Here is an 8,718-nt window from a genome sequence, read left to right as displayed (position 1 = left end):
ACTATACACTATACACCACAGTAGAGAGAGTGGACTGTGCACTATACACTACAGTAGAGAGACGACTATACACTATACACTACAGTAGAGAGTGGACTATACACTTATTCACTAGAGTAGAAAGAGAGGACTATACACCTATACTATACACCCCAGTAGAGAGAGGACTATACACTAAACACTACAGTGTAGAGAGAGGACTATACACTATTCACTAAGCAGTAGAGAGTGGACTATATACTATTCACTACAGAAGAGAGAGTGGACTGTACACTACAGTAGAGAGAGTGGACTATGCACTATTCACTACAGTAGAGAGAGAGGACTATACACTATACACTACAGTAGAGAGAGGACTATAAACTGTACACTACAGTAGAGAGAGGACTATACACTATACACTACAGTAGAGAGAGAGACAATACACCATACACTACAATTCAATATACACTATCACTACAGTAGAGAGAGTGGACTACACACTATACACTACAGTAGAGAGAGGACTATACACTATACACTATACACCACAGTAGAGAGAGAGGACTATACACTATACACTACAGTAGAGAGAGTGGAGTACACAGTATACACCACAGCAGAGAGAGTGGACTATACACTAATCACTACGGTAGAGAGAGAGTACTATACACTATACACCACAGTACAGAGAGAGGACTATACACTATACACTACAGTAGAGAGAGGACTGTACACTACAGTAGAGAGAGTGGACTTACACCATACACAATACACTACAGTAGTGAGAGGACTATACACTATACACTACAGTAGAGAGAGGTGGACTGTACACTACAGTAGAGAGAGGACTATAAACTATACACTACAGTAGAGAGTGGACTATACACTATTCACTACAGTAGAGAGAGTGGGACTGTACACTACAGTAGAGAGAGGACAATAAAACTATACACTACAGTAGAGAAAGGACTATACACTATACACTACAGTAGAGAGAGTGGACTGTACACTGCAGTAGAGAGAGGACTATAAACTATACACTACAGTAGAGAGAGTAGACTATTCACTATACACTACAGTAGAGAGAGTGGACCATACACTATTCACTACAGTAGAGAGAGTGGACTGTACACGACAGTAGAGAGAGGGGACTGTACACTACAGTAAGAGAGTGGACTGTACACTATACACTACAATAGAGAGAGTGAACTATACACTATACACTACAGTAGAGAGAGTGGACTATACACTATACACTACAGTAGAGAGAGTGGACTGTACACTACAGTAGAGAGAGTGGACTGTACACTATTCACTACAGTAGAGAGAGTGGACTATACACTATACACTATACACCCCAGTAGAGAGAGAGGACTATACACTAAACACTACAGTAGAGAGAGGGGACTATACACTATTCACTACAGTAGAGAGATTGGACTATACAATATTCACTACAGTAGAGAGTGGACTATATACTATTCACTACAGTAGAGAGTGGACTGTACACTACAGTAGAGAGAGTGGACTGTACACTATTCACTACAGTAGAGAGAGTGGACTGTACACTATACACTACAGTACAGAGAGGACTATATACTATTCACTACAGTAGAGAGTGGACTATATCTATTCACTACAGTAGACAGAGTGGTCTGTACACCACAGTAGAGAGAGTGGACTATGCACTATTCACTACAGTAGAGAGAGTGGACTGTACACTAAAGTAGTGAGAGGACTATACACTATACACTACAATAGAGAGAGTGAACTATACACTATACACTACAGTAGAGAGAGTGGACTATACACTATACACTACAGTAGAGAGAGTGGACTATACACTATACACTACAGTAGAGAGAGTGGACTGTACACTATTCACTACAGTAGAGAGAGTGGACTGAAAACTACAGTAGAGAGAGGACTATACACTATACACTACAGTAGAGAGAGTGGACTATACACTATACACTACAGTAGAGAGAGTGGACTGTACACTACAGAACAGAGAGGACTATACACTATACACTACAGTAGAGAGTGGACTATAAACTATACACTACAGTAGAGAGAGTGGACTATACACTATACACTACAGTAGAGAGAGTGGACTATACACTATACACTATACACCACAGTAGAGAGAGTGGACTATACACTATTCACTACAGTAGAGTACAGTATCGGCCTTCCCTGTAGCTCAGTTGGTAGAGCATGGTGTTTGCAACCAGGGTTGTGGGTTCGATTCCCACGGGGGCCAGCACAGAAAAACAAAAATGTATAAAATTGTATGAAATGTATGCATTCGCTACTGTAAGTCGCTCTGGATAAGAGCGTCTGCAAAAATGACTAAAAATGTAGAGAGAGTGGACTATACACTACACACTACAGTAGAGAGAGTGGTCTTTACACTATACACTACATTAGAGAGAGTGGACTATACACTATTCACTACAGTAGAGAGAGTGGACTATACACTACACACTACAGTAGAGAGAGTGGTCTTTACACTATACACTACAGTAGAGAGAGTGGGACTATACACTATTCACTACAGTAGAGAGAGTGGACTATACACTACACACTACAGTAGAGAGAGTGGTCTTTACACTATACACTACAGTAGAGAGAGGACTATACACTATACACCACAGTAGAGAGAGTGGACTATACACTATTCACTACAGTAGAGAGAGTGGACTATACACTATTCACTACAGTAGAGAGAGGTGGACTATACACTATACACTACAGTAGAGAGAGTGGACTATACACTATACACTACAGTAGAGAGAGTGGACTGTACACTGTTCACTACAGTAGAGAGAGAGTGGACTGAAAACTACAGTAGAGAGAGGACTATACACTATACACTACAGTAGAGAGAGTGGACTATACACTATACACTACAGTAGAGAGAGTGGACTGTACACTACAGTAGAGAGAGGACTATACACTATACACTACAGTAGAGAGAGTGGACTGTACACTACAGTAGAGAGAGGACTATACACTATACACTACAGTAGAGAGAGTGGACTATTCACTATACACTACAGTAGAGAGAGTGGACTGTACACTGCAGTAGAGAGAGGACTATAAACTATACACTACAGTAGAGAGTGGACTATACACTATTCACTACAGTAGAGAGAGTGGACTGTACACTACAGTAGAGAGAGGGGACTGTACACTACAGTAAGAGAGTGGACTGTACACTATACACTGCAATAGAGAGAGTGAACTATACACTATAGACTACAGTAGAGAGAGTGGACTATACACTATACACTACAGTAGAGAGAGTGGACTATACACTATACACTACAGTAGAGAGAGAGGACTATACACTATACACTATACACTACAGTAGAGAGAGTGGAATGTTCACTACAGTAGAGAGAGTGGACTACCCACTATACACTACAGTAGAGAGAGTGGACTGTACACTATTCACTACAGTAGAGAGAGTGGACTATACACTATACACTATACACCCCAGTAGAGAGAGAGGACTATACACTAAACACTACAGTAGAGAGAGAGGACTATACACTATTCACTACAGTAGAGAGATTGGACTATACAATATTCACTACAGTAGAGAGTGGACTATATACTATTCACTACAGTAGAGAGAGTGGACTGTACACTACAGTAGAGAGAGTGGACTGTACACTATTCACTACAGTAGAGAGAGTGGACTGTACAATATACACTACAGTACAGAGAGGACTATATACTATTCACTACAGTAGAGAGTGGACTATATACTATTCACTACAGTAGAGAGAGTGGTCTGTACACTACAGTAGAGAGAGTGGACTATGCACTATTCACTACAGTAGAGAGAGTGGACTGTACACTAAAGTAGTGAGAGGACTATACACTATACACTACAATAGAGAGAGTGAACTATACACTATACACTACAGTAGAGAGAGTGGACTATACACTATACACTACAGTAGAGAGAGTGGACTATACACTATACACTACAGTAGAGAGAGTGGACTGTACACTATTCACTACAGTAGAGAGAGTGGACTGAAAACTACAGTAGAGAGAGGACTATACACTATACACTACAGTAGAGAGAGTGGACTATACACTATACACTACAGTAGAGAGAGTGGACTGTACACTACAGAACAGAGAGGACTATACACTATACACTACAGTAGAGAGAGTGGACTATAAACTATACACTACAGTAGAGAGAGTGGACTATACACTATACACTACAGTAGAGAGAGAGGACAATACACCATACACTACAATAGAGAGAGTGAACTATACACTATACACTACAGTAGGGAGAGTGGACTATACACTATACACTACAGTAGAGAGAGTGGACTATACACTATACACTACAGTAGAGAGAGTGGACTATACACTATACACTATACACCACAGTAGAGAGAGTGGACTATACACTATACACTACAGTAGAGAGAGTGGACTATACACTATACACTATACACCACAGTAGAGAGAGTGGACTATACACTATTCACTACAGTAGAGAGAGTGGACTATACACTACACACTACAGTAGAGAGAGTGGTCTTTACACTATACACTACAGTAGAGAGAGTGGACTATACACTATTCACTACAGTAGAGAGAGTGGACTATACACTACACACTACAGTAGAGAGAGTGGTCTTTACACTATACACTACAGTAGAGAGATGGACTATACACTATTCACTACAGTAGAGAGAGTGGACTATACACTATACACTACAGTAGAGAGAGTGGACTATACACTATACACTACAGTAGAGAGAGTGGACTGTACACTATTACCTACAGTAGAGAGAGTGGACTGAAAACTACAGTAGAGAGAGGACTATACACTATACACTACAGTAGAGAGAGTGGACTATACACTATACACTACAGTAGAGAGAGTGGACTGTACACTACAGTAGAGAGAGGACTATACACTATACACTACAGTAGAGAGAGTGGACTGTACACTACAGTAGAGAGAGGACTATACACTATACACTACAGTAGAGAGAGTGGACTATTCACTATACACTACACTAGAGAGAGTGGACTGTACACTGCAGTAGAGAGAGGACTATAAACTATACACTACAGTAGAGAGTGGACTATACACTATTCACTACAGTAGAGAGAGTGGACTGTACACTACAGTAGAGAGAGGGGACTGTACACTACAGTAAGAGAGTGGACTGTACACTATACACTACAATAGAGAGAGTGAACTATACACTATACACTACAGTAGAGAGAGTGGACTATACACTATACACTACAGTAGAGAGAGAGGACTATACACTATACACTATACACTACAGTAGAGAGAGTGGAATGTTCACTACAGTAGAGAGAGTGGACTACCCACTATACACTACAGTAGAGAGAGTGGACTATACACTATTCACTACAGTAGAGAGATTGGACTATACAATATTCACTACAGTAGAGAGTGGACTATATACTATTCACTACAGTAGAGAGAGTGGACTGTACACTACAGTAGAGAGAGTGGACTGTACACTATTCACTACAGTAGAGAGAGTGGACTGTACACTATACACTACAGTACAGAGAGGACTATATACTATTCACTACAGTAGAGAGTGGACTATATACTATTCACTACAGTAGAGAGAGTGGTCTGTACACTACAGTAGAGAGAGTGGACTATGCACTATTCACTACAGTAGAGAGAGTGGACTGTACACTAAAGTAGTGAGAGGACTATACACTATACACTACAATAGAGAGAGTGAACTATACACTATACACTACAGTAGAGAGAGTGGACTATACACTATACACTACAGTAGAGAGAGTGGACTATACACTATACACTACAGTAGAGAGAGTGGACTGTACACTATTCACTACAGTAGAGAGAGTGGACTGAAAACTACAGTAGAGAGAGGACTATACACTATACACTACAGTAGAGAGAGTGGACTATACACTATACACTACAGTAGAGAGAGTGGACTGTACACTACAGAACAGAGAGGACTATACACTATACACTACAGTAGAGAGAGTGGACTATAAACTATACACTACAGTAGAGAGAGTGGACTATACACTATACAATACAGTAGAGAGAGAGGACAATACACCATACACTACAATAGAGAGAGTGAACTATACACTATACACTACAGTAGAGAGAGTGGACTATACACTATACACTACAGTAGAGAGAGTGGACTATACACTATACACTATACACTACAGTAGAGAGAGTGGACTATACACTATTCACTACAGTAGAGAGAGTGGACTATACACTACACACTACAGTAGAGAGCGTGGTCTTTACACTATACACTACAGTAGAGAGAGAGGACTATACACTATACACCACAGTAGAGAGAGTGGACTATACACTATTCACTACAGTAGAGAGAGTGGACTATACACTATTCACTACAGTAGAGAGAGTGGACTATACACTATACACTACAGTAGAGAGAGTGGACTATACACTATTCACTACAGTAGAGAGAGTGGACTATACACTATACACTACAGTAGAGAGAGTGGACTGTACACTATTCACTACAGTAGAGAGAGTGGACTGAAAACTACAGTAGAGAGAGGACTATACACTATACACTACAGTAGAGAGAGTGGACTATACACTATACACTAAAGTAGAGAGAGTGGACTGTACACTACAGTAGAGAGAGGACTATACACTATACAATACAGTAGAGAGAGTGGACTGTACACTACAGTAGAGAGAGGGACTATACACTATACACTACAGTAGAGAGAGTGGACTGTACACTGCAGTAGAGAGAGGACTATAAACTATACACTACAGTAGAGAGTGGACTATACACTATTCACTACAGTAGAGAGAGTGGACTGTACACTACAGTAGAGAGAGGGGACTGTACACTACAGTAAGAGAGTGGACTATACACTATTCACTACAGTAGAGAGAGTGGACTGTACACTACTGTAGAGAGAGTGAACTATACACTATACACTACAATAGAGAGAGTGAACTATACACTATACACTACAGTAGAGAGAGTGGACTGTACACTATACACTACAGTAGAGAGGGAGGACTATACACTATACACTACAGTAGAGAGAGTGGAATGTTCACTACAGTAGAGAGAGTGGACTACCCACTATACACTACAGTAGAGAGAGTGGACTGTACACTATTCACTACAGTAGAGAGAGTGGACTATACACTATACACTACAGTAGAGAGGGGAGGACTATACACTATTCACTACAGTAGAGAGATTGGACTATACAATATTCACTACAGTAGAGAGTGGACTATATACTATTCACTACAGTAGAGAGAGTGGACTGTACACTACAGTAGAGAGAGTGGACTGTACACTATTCACTACAGTAGAGAGAGTGGACTGTACAATATACACTACAGTACAGAGAGTACTATATACTATTCACTACAGTAGAGAGTGGACTATATACTATTCACTACAGTAGAGAGAGTGGTCTGTACACTACAGTAGAGAGAGTGGACTATGCACTATTCACTACAGTAGAGAGAGTGGACTGTACACTAAAGTAGTGAGAGGACTATACACTATACACTACAATAGAGAGAGTGAACTATACACTATACACTACAGTAGAGAGAGTGGACTATACACTATACACTACAGTAGAGAGAGTGGACTATACACTATACACTACAGTAGAGAGAGTGGACTGTACACTATTCACTACAGTAGAGAGAGTGGACTGAAAACTACAGTAGAGAGAGGACTATACACTATACACTACAGTAGAGAGAGTGGACTATACACTATACACTACAGTAGAGAGTGGACTGTACACTACATAACAGAGAGGACTATACACTATACACTACAGTAGAGAGAGTGGACTATAAACTACAGTAGAGAGAGGACTATACACTATACACTACAGTAGAGAGAGTGGACTATACACTATACACTACAGTAGAGAGAGTGGACTGAAAACTACAGTAGAGAGAGGACTATACACTATACACTACAGTAGAGAGAGTGGACTATACACTATACACTACAGTAGAGAGAGTGGACTGTACACTACAGTAGAGAGAGGACTATACACTATACACTACAGTAGAGAGAGTGGACTGTACACTACAGTAGAGAGAGGACTATACACTATACACTACAGTAGAGAGAGTTGACTATTCACTATACACTACAGTAGAGAGAGTGGACTGTACACTGCAGTAGAGAGAGGACTATAAACTATACACTACAGTAGAGAGAGGACTATACACTATACACTACAGTAGAGAGAGTGGACTATACACTATTCACTACAGTAGAGAGAGGTGGACTGTACACTACAGTAGAGAGAGGGGACTGTACACTACAGTAAGAGAGTGGACTGTACACTATACACTACAATAGAGAGAGTGAACTATACACTATTCACTACAGTAGAGAGAGTGGACTATACACTATACACTACAGTAGAGAGAGAGGACTATACACTATACACTATACACTACAGTAGAGAGAGTGGAATGTTCACTACAGTAGAGAGAGTGGACTACCCACTATACACTACAGTAGAGAGAGTGGACTATACACTATACACTATACACCCCAGTAGAGAGAGAGGACTATACACTAAACACTACAGTAGAGAGAGAGGACTATACACTATTCACTACAGTAGAGAGATTGGACTATACAATATTCACTACAGTAGAGAGAGTGGACT

General features: G+C 40.4%; 1 non-coding gene across 1 annotated transcript; it reads left to right on the top strand.

Moving 5' to 3' along the window:
• The first annotated feature begins 2,170 nt into the window (after positions 1 to 2,170).
• On the top strand, positions 2,171 to 2,245 carry trnaq-uug (transfer RNA glutamine (anticodon UUG)). Its single transcript has one exon. It is a non-coding gene; the product is annotated as a tRNA-Gln (tRNA).
• The last annotated feature ends 6,473 nt before the right edge of the window (positions 2,246 to 8,718 follow it).

Source organism: Salmo salar, unplaced genomic scaffold, assembly GCF_905237065.1.
Source record: "Salmo salar unplaced genomic scaffold, Ssal_v3.1, whole genome shotgun sequence".
Lineage (NCBI taxonomy): Eukaryota > Metazoa > Chordata > Actinopteri > Salmoniformes > Salmonidae > Salmo > Salmo salar.
The sequence above is the reverse complement of the archived record's forward strand: the minus strand, read 5'-3'. Positions and strand labels throughout refer to the sequence as shown.